Genomic DNA, 17,788 nt, shown 5'->3' with positions numbered 1-17,788 from the left:
AGGGCCTGGGCGGGGGTTAAGAGGGAGGGGCGGGGCTAAGGATGGGGAAAGGAGGGGTAAGGGGAGCGGAGGGGAGGGGCTAGGGGCGGGGGTAGGGAAGGGGCGGGGCTGTGGATGGGGAATGGTGGAGGGTGGGGAGGAAAGGGCAAGGTGGACAGGAGAGAAAGAAACAGAACGACTCTTTGTTCAGCTTGCTAGAGATGAGATGAGAGGGAAACTATTATACTTTGAATAGTAACTATAGCAGATATTATTTATTAAGCAAGTATTCTGTGTCAGTTCTATGCTTAAAGTATCTTAAACTCACCTCACTTAATGCTCACAAACCTACCGTGATAGGGAACAGTATCTATGCCCATTTTACAGATAACAAAGATGAGGCCCAGAAAGTTTACATCTATCTGAGGTCCCACAGAACACAAGTCAGTCAGTACTCAGCAAGTACATGAATACAGATGGCCATACTTAACCCACAGTCCTTGGATAGCATCCCCTCCTCAAGTGAAAACACAGCAACTTACTATATTATTACACAACCTGAACTGCTCTGTCCAGGGGACTTTTCCAGAGTCCTGATAGGCAGCTCACCTGGCTTCACTACGCACTTGCCTATGCTCTTCCCAACTCGGGCACACTTTGGATGACAGAGAGTATTTTGTGCCTACCACCAGATAAGGCTACTGTGTCCGACGGGAGTCAGACTGTTGTTGGTGTTGTTTTTCTGGATGTGCTAGGTCTTCACTGCTGCACGCAGGCTTTTCTCTAGTTGCAGCAAGCAGGGGCTACTCTTCATTGCAGAGCTTGGACTTCTCATTTTGGTGGCTTCTCTTGTAGCGGAGCACGGGCTCTAGGGGCACGGGTTTCAGTAGTTGTGATGCACTGGTTTAGTTGCCCCATAGCAAATGCGATCTTCCCGGACCAGGCATGGAACCTGTATCTCCTGCATTGCAAGACAGATTCTTAGCTACTGGACTACCAGGGAAGCCCTAGAAGTCAGACTCCTTAATAAAATGGATGGGGAAGAGAAGCTCTTTCGGAGAAATGCCAGAAGTTTGGTAGTGGCGCAGCCATGTCTCTGTGTGTGCATGTGTGTGGATGCACACGGGCAAGTATATGATCGCCTGTTCTCCAGAGTATATGCAGGAAGTCATATTTCCTATGGGTTTCTGAAGGTGGGGCTCTCTCTGATGGATCTGAAATCTGTGGTGTGTCTCTGAATCACCTGCTTACTCTCAGATAAGTTTGTGTATGTCCTCTTGGAAGTGGCATCCTTCATCACTGCACAGCCTGAAAATTCATAACACATCTGTTGCCCTAACGGTCCGGGAGTGAGCAACGAGAATGAAGACAGAACACGAAATCTGGTGCAATGGGTCAGGGGACCTGCAGCCTCTGTGGGACTGAGGTGCAGAGTCCACTTTGAATCCAGCTTTTATTCCTAATCGCAGACTACAAGACTTTCTCAGATCTTATCTTTCTCAAGACACGTGCTGTGTTAATCACGTACTCGTAAATGTCATGGACTACACTGACATAATCCAGATCTCCTTGTCTTTACCCCAGGCCGTTCCCTTCTGGGCTAGTCTCGGGAACAATCAGCAAGTGCACAGGCAGCGTTCATGTCTGACGCCAACCTGGTGTTCCAAGGTCCATGCTTTCATGATCCCAGTCATACTCCCTTCTGGGTCGGGCCTTGGGGTTTGTAACAAGGTGATTATTTTTAAGAAAAACACGCAGTATAATCATTAACACAGTTTCTTAATATATGCTGTTTTTCCAGGTGTTATTTCTGTGGAATTTCGCAAGGTTGTGAAAGTACAGTATTAGAAATTCCCACTACACACATCAGCTTTAGATCTTTGTATTAGACCACTGGTTAGTTCTAACCTTAGATCTAAATACTACACAAGTGTTGCCTCCACAAAACTTGCCACACTTGAAGGACTAGTGATTTGAGATCGAGTGAGAGGAAATCTGGTCCTTTGAACCCTGCAAGTTTCCTAACAGGCTGATTCTCAGGATTTTCAATTTCCATTGTCTGTGTTTGATCACTTGGGTTCCATGAATTGGCTGCTTCATACTCACTGGGAGGAGCTAAGAATCCACAGTGTCACATTCTTTATTATTACAAGCACGCTATTAAACAATTCAGTGAAGTGAAAAGTGAAAGTGTTAGTCATGACCAATTCTGTGCGACCCCATAGACTGTAACCCGCCAGGCTCCTCTGTCCATGGGATATCCCAGGCAAGAATACTGGAATGGGTTGCCATTTCCTTCTCCAGGGGATCTTCCTGACCCAGGGATCAAACCCAGGTCTCCTGCCTTGCAAGCAGATTGTTTACCACTTGAACCACGAGGGAAGTCCCTAACAATCCAGAGTCAGAATCAAACCTTATCCATCCATATACGTGGTCACTTTAAGAGGCTTCCAGAAACCACACCTGGGAGAAATCTCAGAATCGTGGCTTAACTAAACTATTGAATCTTGGAACTGCAGAATCCACAATCGTAATCATGGGATCTCAGGTTCCCACAACCTTAGACTCAGAACGTTTGAATTACTGATGCTTGGAATTCTTGAAGCACAGAATTTTAGCATCAGAGTTTCCCCTGCCCACATCCTTGGGAACTGCATTCTTAGTCCCTCTGGTGGCAAATGTCCATTCTCCAAGTTGAAAGTTCCTTCTGAGAAAGAGTTAAGAGAGAAAAGGAAGGGCTGGAGCTAGCTGGGTTCTGACAATGAGGCACATTCTCCAGGGAAATGTAGAGTGGCTAGTGGGTCTTTGTCTAGCAAGAAGGGAGACGAGAGGGAAGAGAGAACAAATGTTAATCTCCAGAATCTCAAACTTACACTTGAAAAGGGAAAAGCGGGAATCGATCAAGGCATCACCAAAGGTGCCAGGAGAAGTCACATTCTAGCCCCCAGTGCATCCATGTCACCTGTCCAGAGAGATGCTCCCAGCTTTGTCGCTCTGGAAGGGCCAGTGACCCAACCCAGCAAAGAGACAGTGCTGGGGTGGAGGTGTGAACAGAGGCCCTGGATTCTGGTCCAAGCTTTGTTGCTATTAATAAGTCCTTGGGTCTTCCTGAGCCTCTCTCTGGCCTCTTTCTCATCTGACTCCTTCGTCACAAGAATTACTTGAAGATTGAAATATGGTGTAGTGCTGAACTTTAAAACTCAAAGGCTGCAGGGATGAGAGGATGAGAGTAGTGATGTTTCTGTGTAGCTTGGTTTTCACTATTGTCTTCTGCCGAGCCAAGAATCCTTAGACATCTGTTGTTGCCATAATGACAACCACAAGCAGCGTGTGTTGGGTGCCTGCTATGAGCCAAGCTCTGTGCTGAGCCCTTTGTATGAGCATCACAAGCTGGGCTTACATCAACAGAAATATATCGTCTCACAGTTCTGCAACCTAAACCCCAAATCAAGGTCAGCCAGATCATGCCCCCTCTGAAACCACTGGGGAATCCTTCCTTGCCTCTTCTTAGTTTTCAGTGGCTTGCAATAGTCTTTGGAGTTGCTTAGCTTGCAGCTGTATAATTGCAAAATCTGCCTTTGTCATGACATGGTATCTTCCCTGTGTTTGTCTCTCTTCACATGGCCATCTTTTTGTAAGGATACCAGTCATACTCCAGGATGACTTTATCTTTACTGATTCTATCTTCAGTGATTCTTTTTCCAAATAAGATCACACTCTTAGGTACTGGGAGTTCAGACTTCAGCATAGCTTCTTGACACAGTTTAATCCATAACACCACTTAGGCATGCACTCATTCAAACCAGACATCTTACAAGTGTCTGCAAGGTGAGACTAGAATGATCTCACGTTACAAATGAGCAGAGGGACTTAGAGGAAGTTTAAAGAATCTGCCCAGGGACTTCCCTAGCAGTCCAGTGGGACCAATGTAAGGGATGTGGGTTTGATCCCTGGTCTGGGAACTGAGATCTCACATGCTGAGGAGTGACTAAGCCCGCACACCTCAACTAGAGAATTTGTGTGATACCACGAAAGATCCCACATGACACAGCAAAGATCCTGAGTGCCGCAGCTAAGGATTGACAGAACCAAATAAATAAATAATTTTTTTTTTTTTTTAAAGAAGCTGCTTAAAGTAACACAGGACACAACAAAGGCAGACAGCTGGGTTCCAGTGCGCCTCTCTGGAGGTTCCAATGATGATTCAGATCGACCTCCTGCCCTCAGAGGAATTCTGAAAGAGGGGAATGGTGCTTGGAAGAAATGTTTTGAAGAAAGGAGGTAGAGGGATGAAAATGCAGATGTCATATCACCCCTGATTCAGATGCCTAATGTGCCATGTGTGGCTGTTCCCAGGACGCATGCAAACCTGTATAAACATGTGCACAGAGATACCTGTATAACTGACCCAGTGCTTTTCTTACTCATGAGAGGTATGCTGATATTTTGTATTGTTTTCTGTCTTATTTTTTTAATGCTGGTGACAACCCCTCAAGCTGCTTTTATGACTCATCAGTTTGATTCAAACTGCAGTTTGAAGAGAGAAAGCTTAAAAGATAAATTCCAAACTTGCTGAGTTAGTCTCCAAGATCCTTTCCAGTCTGGGTTCTGCCCTCCTCTCCCAGTCTCATTTCATGACATCCATCCCATGACACTAAACAGATCCTATTCCCCAAGCTCACCAAACTTCTGTTACTGTGAGTGGATTCATCACATCTGCAAGCATTTGAATTGACTGTTCCCTCTGCCTAGAATGCCATTCCTGCCCTCTCTGCTGAAGGGAAGGACTGTTGTTGTGGTGATATTGGCTGGAATAACAAGCCAACAGGAAAGAAAGAATCCTTTCTTCTTCTACCAGGGTCATTCCATTCTCCTCTTAATGGTCCAGTGGGACCCAGCAGGAAATGAAGAGAAAAAAATGGTTCCCAAGATTTCCAAAGAAGTACCACAAAGGAAAGTATCAAAACACGGCTTTGACGTGTAATTTTTCAGACAATGTTGGCTATGATGGCTACTTAGCATCCTTCTCCACAATCTCTTGCAGAAAACAGAAAATAAGGAAATACTTCTCAACTTATTTAAGGAGGCCAATATTCCCTTGATGCCAAAGTGAGACAATGATAGTACAAAACAGGAAATTACAGACCAATATCCTTCATAAATACAGATACAAAAATTGTCAACAAAATATTAGCAAATCAAACCCATCAACATATTTTCAAAAAAAAAGAGCAATATAGCCAGTGAGGTTTAGTCCCAGGGTAAAGGCTGGATCAACATTCAAAAATGAATGTTGACCAAGGAACAGATGCAATTCAACCAAGAAAGTATATTCTTTTCAACAAATGATGCCAGAACAGTTGAATATCCACATGGATAAAAGAAATGAATCTAGACACAGCCCTGACACTGTCTACAAAAATCAATTCAAAATTGATCAAGGATCTAAATGTAGAATGGAAAAGAAAACTTTTAGAAGATAACAGAAAATCTAGGTGTCCTTGGGTCTGACAATGACTTCTGAGACACAACACCAATTGATAAATGGACTATAATAAAAATAAAAACTTCTGTTCTGCAAAGGACAGTTAAGAGGATGAAAAATACAAGCTACAGACTGGGAGCAAATGCTTGCAAAGCACATATCTGATAAATGACTTGTATCTAAAATATACCAAAATAAGAAGACATAAAATTGGACAGTAAGATAAAAACAACCCAGGGACTTTCCTAGTGGTCTAGTGGCCAAGACTCCGTGCTCCCAATGAAGAGCGCATGTTCCATTCCTGGTCAGGGAACTAGATTCCACATGCTGCAATTTAAAAAGATCCTTCATGGTGCAACCAAGATCCAGCACAGCTAAATAAATAAATGTTTCTTGAAAAAAAAAAAAGAAAAATGAAAAAGCAAGGCAAAAATTCTGAACAGACACCACACCAAAGAAGATGTGCAAGTATTGTAAGAAACAATACTTGACATCACATTTCATTAGGGAATTAACAAATCTTAAAAATACTGAGCTATCCGGGATACACATCTACTGAACAGCTAAAATCCAAAATACTGACAAGACCAAGTGCTGGCAAGGCTGTGGCACAACAAGTATGCTCACAGATTGCTGGTGGGAATGCAAAATGGTTCAGCCACTTTGGAAGACAATTTGGCAGCTTCTTACAAAGCTAAACATTGTCTATCATATGACCCAGCAAATGTACTCTTTGGTATTTACACAAATGGGTTAATGAATTCCTATTCTTAAATTTCCTTGAAATCAAGTCCCAGCTCCTTTTTGCTTAATATCCCTTTCCTCAATTTATCTCTGCCCGCTCTCATTTTAGTATAAGCAGTAAGAAGAAAAAGAAGAGAAAGTCGTTCAGTCTTGTCTGACTCCGAGACCCCATGGACTGCAGCTCACCAGGCTCCTCTGTCCATGGGATTCTCCAGGCAGGAATACTGGATTGCTATGCCTTCTTTCAGGAGATCTTCCCAACCCAGAGATCAAACCCAAGTCTTCCAGCCTCTACTCCTTATACGACTCCAAAGTCACCCACACTTTAGGTGTTTGTTACAGTGGCACCCCACTTTTTTAGCATTCTACTTCACAGGCTTCCCAGGTGCTGCAGTAGTAAAAAAATCTGCCTGCCAACACAGGCGATGCAAGAGATGCAAGTTCAATCTCTGAGTGGGGGAAGACCCTCTGGAATAGGAAATGGCAACCCATTCCAGTGTTCTTGCCTGGAAAATTCCATGGACAGAGGAGCCTGGTGGGCTACAATCCATGGGGTTACAGTCAGACATGACTGAAGCAACTTAGCAGGCACACACGGAGGAAGAAATGTATAAATATGATCAGATTAGAGGTAACTACCCTTCCTCTGAAGTATATCCAATGATGAAAGAAAAAAAGAAGGAAGGAAGAGAAGGAATGAGGGGGGAGAGAGAGAGGGGATGCCAGGGAAGAGAAAGAGAGCTCTGGATACAGGAAGAGAAAACAAAAACTGGAGGGACTTCCCTGGTGGTCCAGTGGCTAAGATATCGTGCTCCCAAGGCAGGGGGCCTGGGTTCAATCCCTGATCAGGGAACAAGATCCCTCATGCCACAACTAAAGATCTCACATGCCCCAACGAACATGGAAGATTCCATGGGTCGCAACTAAGACCCAGAGCAGCTAAATAAATAAACTGGAAAAAAAAAATCCCAATTTGATCTAAGTGGAAGACCAAGATTTATAGAGAGAATTTGTACATTCAAAAGCTAAAAGGGCATAGACACTCAAATATAACAACAATTATACACTAACAAATTGAATAACCTAAATAAAGTAGACAAATTCCTAGAAACATTCAACCTACCTAGAGAGACTGAATCATGAAGAAACAGAAATACGAACAGATCTACATCTAATAAGGAAATTAGTCATCAAAAATGTCCTGTTAAAGAGAAGCCCAGGACCAGATTGCTTCATTGGTGAATACTATGAAACATTTAAAGAAGAATTAATGCCAATCTTTCTTAAACTCTTCCCAAAAAATTGAAGAGAAAATTTTCACAGTGTTTTGAACATCAGTTTTAGCAATATCTTTCTGGATATGTCTCCTCAAGCAAGGGAAGCAAAAGCAAAAAAAAAAAAAAAAAAAAAGACTCTGGGTTAACACAAAACTGAAAAGCTTCTGCACAGTAAAGGAAACCATCACCACAAAAAAGACAACCTATTGAATAGGAGAAAATATTTGTAGGTCATACATCTGATTAGGTGTGAAACCCTAGATATATAGAGAACGCATACAAGGAACAATAAAAAACAAACAACCCATTACAAATGAATAGAAGAGCTGAATAGACATTTTTCCAAAGAATACATACATATGGCCAAGAAGCACAAGAAAACAGTATTTTGTTACTAACGTTCATACTGTCTAAAGTGATTTATGGACTCTATGCAATCCTTATCAAAATCCAAATAGCATTTTTCACAAAAACAGAAAAAAGCAAAAATTAATATGGAGCCACAGTTCAGTTCAGTTCAGTCGCTTGGTCGTGTCCGACTCTTTGTGATCCCATGAATCACAGCACGCCAGGCCTCCCTGTCCATCACCAACTCCTGGAGCTTACCCAAACTCATGTCCATTGAGTCAGTGATGCCATCCAGCCATCTCATCCTCTGTCATCCCCTCCTCCTGCCCCCAATCCCTCCCAGCATCAGGGTCTTTTCCAATGAGTCAACTCTTCGCATGAGGTGGCCAAAGTGCTGGAGTTTCAGCTTTAGCATCATTCCTTCCAAAGAAATCCCAGGACTGATCTCCTTCAGAATGGACTGGTTGGATCTCCTTGCAGTCCAAGGGACTCTCAAGAGTCTTCTCCAACACCACAGTTCAAAAGTATCAATTTTTCGGCGCTCAGCTTTCTTCACAGTCCAACTCTCACATCCTTACATGACCACTGGAAAAACCATAGCCTTGACTAGACAGATATGGAACACCAAATAGCCTAAATAACCTTGAGGGGGTAAAAAACAAAGCTGGAAGCATCACACTTCCTGATTTCAAAATATGTTACAAATTTACAATAATTAAAGCAGTACTGTGCCATTATTGCTGTTATTGTTTAGTTACTAAGCCATATCCAATTCTATGGGACTCCATGGACCATAGCCTGACAGGCTCCTCTGTCCATGGAATTTCCCAGGCAAAATACTGGAGTGGGTTGCCATTGCCTTCTCCAGGGACTCTTCTAGACCCAGAGATTGAACTTGTGTCTCCTGCATTGCAGGAGAATTCTTTACCACTGAGCCACCTGGGAAATTTAAAATAACTTAAAGACTTAAATACAGAACATGACACCATACAGTTGCTAGAAGAGAGCACAGACGAAACATTCTCTGACATAAATTGTATCAATGTCTCTTTTTGTTGGCTTGTTTTCCTTTTTTGCCACACTTCAAGGCTTGTGATCTTAGTTCCCCAACCAGGGATCAAACCAGGGCCCTCAGCAGTGAAGGTGAAGCACGAACCCTAACCACTGGACAGCAAGGAATTCCCACCAATATTTTCTTAGGTCAATCTCCCAAGACAATAGAAATAAAAGCAAAAATAAACAAATGGGACCCAACAAATTATAAGCTTTTGTACAGCAAAGAAAACTGTAAATAAATGAAAACTATAAACAAATGGGCTGAGAGAAAATATTTGCAAATGATGCAATCAACAAGGGATTGATTTCCAAAATATACAATCAACTCATACAATTCAACAGCAAAAACAAAATAGAAAACAACACAATCAAAAAATGGGCAGGAGAGCTAAATAGTTCAGTTCAGTTCAGTCACTCAGTTGTGTCCTACTCTGCAACCCCATGGACTGCAGCACACCAGGCCTCCCTGTCCGTCACAAACTCCCAGAGTTTACCCAAACTCATGTCCATCTAGTCGGTGATACCATCCAACCATCTCATCCTCTGTCATCCCCTTCTCCTCCTGCCCTCAATCTTTCCCAGCATCAGGGTCTTTTCCAATGAGTCAGCTCTTCACATGAGGTGGCCAAAGGATTGGAGTTTCAGCTTCAACATCAGTCCTTCCAATGAACACCCAGGACTGATCTCCTTTAGGATGGACTGATTGGATCTCCTTGCAGTCCAAGTGACTCTCAAGAGTCTTCTCCAACACCACAGTCCAAAAGCATCAATTCTTCAGTACTCAGCTCTTTATAGTCCAACTCTCACATCCATACATGACTACTGGAAAAACCATAGCCTTGACTAGACAGACTTTTGTTGGCAAAGTAATGTTTCAGTTTTTTAATATGCTATCTAGGTTGGTCATAACTTTTCTTCCAAGGAGTAAGCATCTTTAAATTTCATGGCTGCAGTCACCATCTGCAGTGATTTTGCAGCCAAAAACATAAAGTCAGCCACTGTTTCTACTGTTTCCCTATCTATTTGCCATGAAGTGATGGGACCAGAAGCCATGATCTTAGTTTTCTGAATGTTGAGCCTTTGTATTATTAGAAAAATGCAAATTAAAACTACAATGAGGTATCACCTCACACCAGTCAGAATGGTCATTATTAAAAAGTCTACAAAGAATAAATGCTGGAGAGAGTATGGAGAAAGGCGAGCCCTCCCTCATTGTTGGTGGAAATGTGAGTTGGTACAGCCACTGTGGAAAACAGTATGGAGGTTCCTCAGAAAACCAGAAATAGAGATACCATACGATCCACCAATCCCACTCTTTGACATATATCCAAACAAACCACAGTTCAAACAAATACAAAACACACACACTCATATATTCACAGCAGCACTATTTACAATAGCCAAGACATGAATCAACTCAAATGTTCATCAACAGATGAATGGATAAGGAAGATGCAGCACATATACACAAAGTAATACTGTTTAGGCATAAAAAAGAACGAATTTATGCCATTTGCAGCAACATGGATGGACCTAGAGATTACCATACAAAGTGAAGTCAGAAGAAAAGGTAAATACCACATGATATCACTTACATGTGAAATCTAAACTATGACACAAATGAACGTATCTATGCAACAGAAACAGTCTCACAGATACCGAGGAGACTTGCAATTGTCAAGGGGGAGAGGGGTGAGGAGAGGTGAACTGGGAGTTTACAATTAGCAGATGCAAACTATTATACATAAAACGGATAAACATGGTCTTACTGAAGAGCACAGGGAACTATATTCAATATCCTATGATAAACCATAATGAAAAAGAATATAAAAAAGAATACACACATATATGTATAACTGAATCACTTTGCTGTACAGCAGAAACTAACCCAACCTTGTAAATCAACTATATATCGATAAAATGAATTAGGAAAGAGAGAGAGAGAGAGAGACTGTTGGCTACTTAGCTGGTTAATATAATCACCACTAAAATCACAGGGCTCTAACCGCGTTTACTACTACTACTACTACTACTACTACTAAGTCGCTTCAGTCATGTCCGACTCTGTGCGACCCCATAGACAGCAGCCCACCAGGCTCCCCCATCCCTGGGATTCTGCAGGCAAGAACACTGGAGTGGGTCGCCCTTTCCTTCTCCAATGCACGAAAGTGAAAAGTGGAAGTGAAGTCGCTCAGTCGTGTCCGACTCTTAGCGACCCCATGGACTGCAGCCCACCAGGCTTCTCCGCCCATGGGATTTTCCAGGCAAGAGTGCTGGAGTGGGGTGCCATTGCCTTCTCCTAACTGCGTTTAGGTACTGTTCTATAGTTGGTGACTCACTCAATCCTCTCAACAATCCTCTCTGAAGCAGATACGGTTATGACATCTATCTCACAGGTCAGTAAGCTACATCCCAGAGAGGCTGAGCTTTTTGTCTAAAGTCACACAGAGAACAAGAGGCAGAGCTAGGATCCCAGTTCAGCTCAGGGCTGTGCACTTAACTAACATATTCAGCTGCCTCTCTCTGTGAACAACAGTCACATTTCATGTTTGGGCTTCTACTTCATGTCGTGTGTTCATACACGGTTCCTAAGTCATGATGATGGGAACAGGGGGACCGAGTTTGAAGCCTGCTCCAGACTCAGCCTTTAACTCTGCAATGCTTCAATGCATCAGAAGCAGTTACTGTAGTCCATTTCTATTATTACTGTTATTGTTGTTGTTGTTCTCATTTTGCAGGTGAAAAAAACTGAGTCTCAGACTTGAATGACATACCCACAGTTACATAGCTAAAAAATAGTAGTGCCCAGACTTGAACCAGATCTATTTGAGTCTTTCTTGCCCTTCCCAATCTAGACAGGCCCCCCAAACAAAATGTGAAATAATTTAACCTCTAGAGCCTTGTGTGTTTCATAATAGCATAGTTATCAAGTTTCAAATGTCTTCAGATTTGTTTTGCTAGCTTAGGTTCCAGTTTTGGCTGCTTTCCACAGTCTAAGGGAAAGGATAAAGAGTGGCTATTAGAAAACCCCAAAACCAAATGTCTTGTTTTTTAACAAACACTAATGTGCCCATGGCACCCCACTCTAGTCCTCTTGCCTGGAAAATCCCTTGGGCGGAGGAGCCTGGTAGGCTGCAGTCCATGGGGTCACTAAGAGTCGGACACGACTGAGCGACTTCACTTCCACTTTTCACTTTCATGCATTGGAGAAGGCATTGGCAACCCACTCCAGTGTTCTTGCCTGGAGAATCCCAGGGACGGGGGAGCCTGGTGGGCTGCCGTCTTTGGGGTCACACAGAGTCGGACACGACTGAAGTGACTTAGCAGCAGCAGCAATGTGCCCATTCAGACTATTACCATCCATGTGCACAATCTCCTGGGAGGAAGCTGAAAATCTCTGATTCACACTATCTGTGTTATTTGTTATCAAGATTTATGACATCTTGGAACCACAGTCTCAAAACCAAAGGCTTAAAATATTATAATCGTTATACACTGAGTCAAAGTCTCTTTAAAATGTTGTTGTAATATGAACCTTTAAAAATTTCTCCTATTCCTTAAAAAACTAGGAATAAAATTGCCATATAACTCAGCAGTTCCACTACTGGGCATGCACTCCAAGGAAACCAGAACTGAAAAAGACACATGGACCCCAATGTTCATTGCAGCACTATTTACAATAGCTAGTACATGGAGGCACCCTAGATGTCCATCAGCAGATCAATGGATAAGGAAGTTGTGGTACATATACACAATGGAATATTACTCACCTGTAAAAAGGAATGCATTTGAGTCAGCTTTAAGGAGGTGGGTAAACCTAGAGCCTATTATACAGAGTGAAGTCAGAAAGAGAAAGACAATTACCATATACCAGACCACCTGACCTGCCTCTTGAGAAATCTGTATGCAGGTCAGGAAGCAACAGTTAGAACTGGACATGGAACAACAGACTGGTTCCAAATAGGAAAAGGAGTACGTCAAGGTTGTATATTGTCACCCTGCTTATTTAACTTATATGCAGAGTACATCATGAGAAACGCTGGGCTGGAAGAAACACAAGCTGGAATCAAGATTGCTGGGAGAAATATCAATAACCTCAGATATGCAGATGACACCACCCTTATGGAAGAAAGTGAAGAGGAACTAAGAAGCCTCTTGATGAAGGTGAAAGTGGAGAGTGAAAAAGTTGGCTTAAAGCTCAACATTCAGAAAACGAAGATCATGGTATCCAGTCCCATCACTTCACGGGAAATAGATGGGGAAACAGTGCAAACAATGTCAGACTTTATTTTTCTGGGCTCCAAAATCACTGCAGATGGTGACTGCAGCCATGAAATTAAAAGATGCTTACTCCTTGGAAGGAAAGTTATGACCAACCTAGATAGCATATTCAAAAGCAGAGACATTACTTTGCCAACAAAGGTCCGTCTAGTCAAGGCTATGGTTTTTCCTGTGGTCATGTATGGATGTGAGAGTTGGACTGTGAAGAAAGCTGAGCACTGAAGAATTGATGCTTTTGAACTGTGGTGTTGGAGAAGACTCTTGAGAGTCCCTTGGACTGCAAGGAGATCCAACCAGTCCATTCTGAAGGAGATCAGCCCTGGGATTTCTTTGGAGGGAATGATGCTGAAGCTGAAACTCCAGTACTTTGGCCACCTCCTGCGAAGAGTTGACTCATTGGAAAAGACCCTGATGCTGGGAGGGATTGGGGGCAAGAGGAGAAGGGGATTACAGAGGATGAGATGGCTGGATGGCATCACTGACTCGATGGACATGAGTCTGAGTGAACTCCAGGAGCTTGTGATGGACAAGGAGGCCTGGCGTGCTGTGATTCATGGGGTTGCAAAGAATCGGACATGACTGAGCGGCTGAACTGAACGGAATGCATATATATGGAATCTTGAAAGATGGTACCAACTATCCTACATACAGGCAGCAAAGGAGACACAGATGTAAAGAACAGACTTTTGTACTCAGTGGGAGAAGGAGAGGGTGGGATGATTTGAGAGAATAGCATTGAATCATACACATTACCATATGTAAAATAGATGACCAGTGTGAGTTTGATGTATGGAGAAGGGCACCCAAAGACGGTGCTCTGTGAGGACCTGGAGGGATAGGTTAGGGAGGGACGTGGGAGGAGGGTTCAGGATGGAGGGGACACATGTTTACCTATGGCTAATTCATACTGATGTATGGCAGAAACCATCACATTGTTGTAGCTATCCTCCAATTAAAATTAATAAACACAGTTTTTAAAAATTACAAAAAAGTTTTTTCTCCTTAACCACTATGACCAGAGAGTCCAAAATGGTGAAAAAATGCAATCACACACCTAATTTATTCAATCAACTATTCAGTACATCTGCCTGTTCTTATTTGCCAGAAATCTGGTATCCTCATCTTGAGAATCCTTCTGAGGAGCCTCTACCACAGTTGTCCAAACATTTAAGACTACAGATTTTGTGGAAGGAAGCAATCTTCACTCTCAGCCAGTATGAGAGGGGCTGTGACCCGGCATAGCCTCCAAACATGATTTGACAGCATCAGCCAGAATTATAAAGAAATGTACTATATGACTCAGCAATTACACATCTAATCATTTCTCCACAGATGTACTCAAACACCTGCAAAATGACCCGTGTGCAAGTCTGTTTGTTGTGCCATTGTTTAGCAGTGAAAGACTGGAAATGACCCAAGTGTTCATCATCAAATGACTGGTAAATTGTGGTGGTTGTTGTTTTGCTGTTTAGTCGATAAGTCGTGTCCAGCTCTTTTGCAACTCCATGGACTGTATGTAGCCCACCAGGCTCCTCTGTCCAAGGGATTTTCCAGGCAAAAATACTGGAGTAGGTTGCCATTTCCTGCTCCAGGGGATCCTCCCCACCCAGAGATTGAACCCACATCTCCTGCATTGCCAGGCAGATTCTTCACTGCTGAGCCACCAGGGAAGCCCCTCCAAAAAAACAAACAAACTGTGGCAGATCTATCCAATAGAATTCTGTGTCAGTCAGGATCCCAGCAGAAAAGCAAGTCACACACAAGTAAGATAATTGAGCATTTAATAATAGCACTATTTACAAAGTGAGGGGTATCCAATGAGGGATGGTGAAACACCTGTAAACTAGCCACAGAGAGGCTCCGTTACACCCTTATCCTTGAAGGGTCAAAGGGAGAGAGCAGTCCCCAGAACCCAGTGAAACCTATGGGTACAAAAGAAGGCCAACAGGAGTCACGGCCAAAACAAGTTGCACAACCAAACTCATCAGTGGGGAGGAGGGAAACAAAGGCCTTTCCTAAGGGAAGGACCAGTGGGAGGGAAGAAAATATTTTGAAAATAATACAATCTACCACAGACGAGACTTCCAGCAACTCTCCTACCACCATATGGATAATACCAGACAATAAAAGAGACAAAGAGAGCAGAGAGATTGAGGAAACCAGAGTCCCACTCCAGTGTTCTTGCCTGGAGAACCCCAAGGACAGAGGAACCTGGCAGGCTACTGTCCATGGGGTCGCAAGAGTCGGACACGACTTAGCGACTAAACTACTACTGCTGCTAAAGACATCATCACAATAAAAAAGGCTGAGAGCTGAAGAACTGAGACCTTCAAGCTGTGATGCTGGAGAAGACTTGAGAGTCCTTTGAACAGCAAGGAGATCAAACCAGTCAATCCTAAAGGAAATCAACCCTGAATATTCATTGGAAGGACTGATGCTGAAGCTGAAGCTCCAATACTTGGGCCACCTGATGCAAAGAGTCGACTCATTGGAAAAGACCCTGATGCTGGGAAAGATTGAAGGCAGGAGGAGAAGGGGATGACAGAGGATAACATGGTTGGGTTGCATCACTGACTCAATGGACATGAGTTGAGCAAACTCTGGGAGATGATCAAGGAGAGGGAAGCCTGGCGTGCTGCAGTCCATGGGATCACAAAGAGTTGGACATGACTGAGCAGCTGAACAACAAAGATATCATTTAAAGCCTGAATCCAGTATGTCTGTCTGCTCTTGGCCTGCCCCAGAGATCCTAAAAATAGATTCCCATTTCTGCCTAAATGAATTTGAGTTAGATATCCATTGCTTACAGCAGTAGAACTACATTTTTGGAGGGAAAGGCTTAGTCAAGCTCTGTTACACTCTCCGATCAGTCGTGAGCACTGACTCAATTCCCATTGGTTGGAAATCTCAACCAATAAACTTTCCCAAAGGAATCAACTGTCTACGTTAAGAGACAGAGACCAATAGCATCATAGCTTCCTAACATTTTAACAGGACAACTTGAAAATATACAGAAAAATTGAATGATTTTGTACAGTAAGTCACTGCCTCGGTTCTGTAAGTGGTATTAGTAAATGTTAGTTGATCAGTCATGTCCAACTCTTTGTGACCCCCATGGACTTTAGCCCACCAAGCTTCTCTGTCCATGGACTTCTCCAGGCAAGAATAGTGGAGTGGGTTGCCATTCCCTTCTCCAGGGTATCTTCCCAACCCAGGAATCGAACCTAGGTCTTCAACATTGCAGCCAGTCTTTTTTACCATCTGAGCCACCAGAGAAGCCCCAAACAAATCTGTCCATATATGTATCTTTTATCCACCCAATCTATCTGAGTGGGTTTTTTTAATGCATTTCAAAATAAATGGCAGATATCATTCCTTAATTCATCCCTTAATTCACAAATAGCATCACTTTGTAATCCTTCAAAACAAGACATCCTGTGATACTTAGAAGCACCAGAATGAGAATCTGAGACTCTCAGACTCCCAAAACCTTAGGTTCAAGGACTCTCAAAAATGCAGAACTGGGTGAGACTTCCCTGGCAGTCCAGGGGTTGAGACTCTGTGCTTCCAATGCAGGGGCCATTGATCCTGAGATTCTTCTGCATTCGTCTTTACAGATAACATCCACAGCTTCTTCATGATAGCAAAAATGTCCTGAGAAGGTGAGCTTTCTTTCCATCACTCATCCTAAATCCTTCCTAATCATAGCTTGTGAGGAAGAGGATGACTGAACAGCTTTTCTAACACAAAGTTCCCCCCCAAGGGAAATAAAAGATTGGAAATAACCCAAGGTTTGAGATTGGCTGAACTGACATACACATGAAAAAATGACAGAGATGAAATGTGGGTTAATTCCTATAATCCCAACACTAGGAAAGAACATGGGTGTAGTTGAAAACAGAACAAGAAGCAACAGGAGGAAATAGCTTTCATGCACCAGCTTCTCAGATCTTATCCAAAATGGAGCTGCTCAGCCCCACTCCAAACTTTACAATGGCCACTCCCCATTTAGCAACTAAGCTCAGCTCAGCTCTTAACTGAAATCCCAGGCGTCTCTGGGGTTTAGGAGAAGGAAGGGCTATGGAAGGAAGGGGTGCAGTGTTCTGGCCCAGGCTTTGCCATGATTCCTTGTGTCATCTTGGGTATGATGATAGCCACTTCTCCCACCTTGAAAAGTCTGCGGTAAATGCTAAAGGTGTGACCAGATAGCCAAGAGCTCAGAAAAAGTCAAAGGTTGCAGTGATCATCAAGCAAGTGCTGAGTGCTCCCTATGTGTCAAGCACTGTTCAAAGCACTTTTCACTTTTCAATTGGTTGAATCCTTACAACAGCCCCAAGAGTTAGATGCTGTTATTATCCTCATTGTACAGAGGAGGTTAACTAAGGCACAGAGGAATTAAGTAACTCATCCAGTGCAGTCTGGTTCTGAGACAGGAGGTAGATGCCCCCCCTCCCAGGGTAGATACTCCAAGAAGAGACTAGCAGGACCATTGAGGAAAGAGGCTGAGCCCTACCCAGACAGAAGATAAGAGACCACATATTTCTCATTCTCGAAGTCAGGAGACCTCCCTGACTACCCATGTGCAGAAAGACTCCTTGGAGGTCAAAACAGGAGTGAT

This window comes from Bos indicus, chromosome 18 (assembly GCF_029378745.1).
Source record: "Bos indicus isolate NIAB-ARS_2022 breed Sahiwal x Tharparkar chromosome 18, NIAB-ARS_B.indTharparkar_mat_pri_1.0, whole genome shotgun sequence".
Taxonomy (NCBI): Eukaryota; Metazoa; Chordata; class Mammalia; order Artiodactyla; family Bovidae; genus Bos; species Bos indicus.
The sequence above is the reverse complement of the archived record's forward strand: the minus strand, read 5'-3'. Positions refer to the sequence as shown.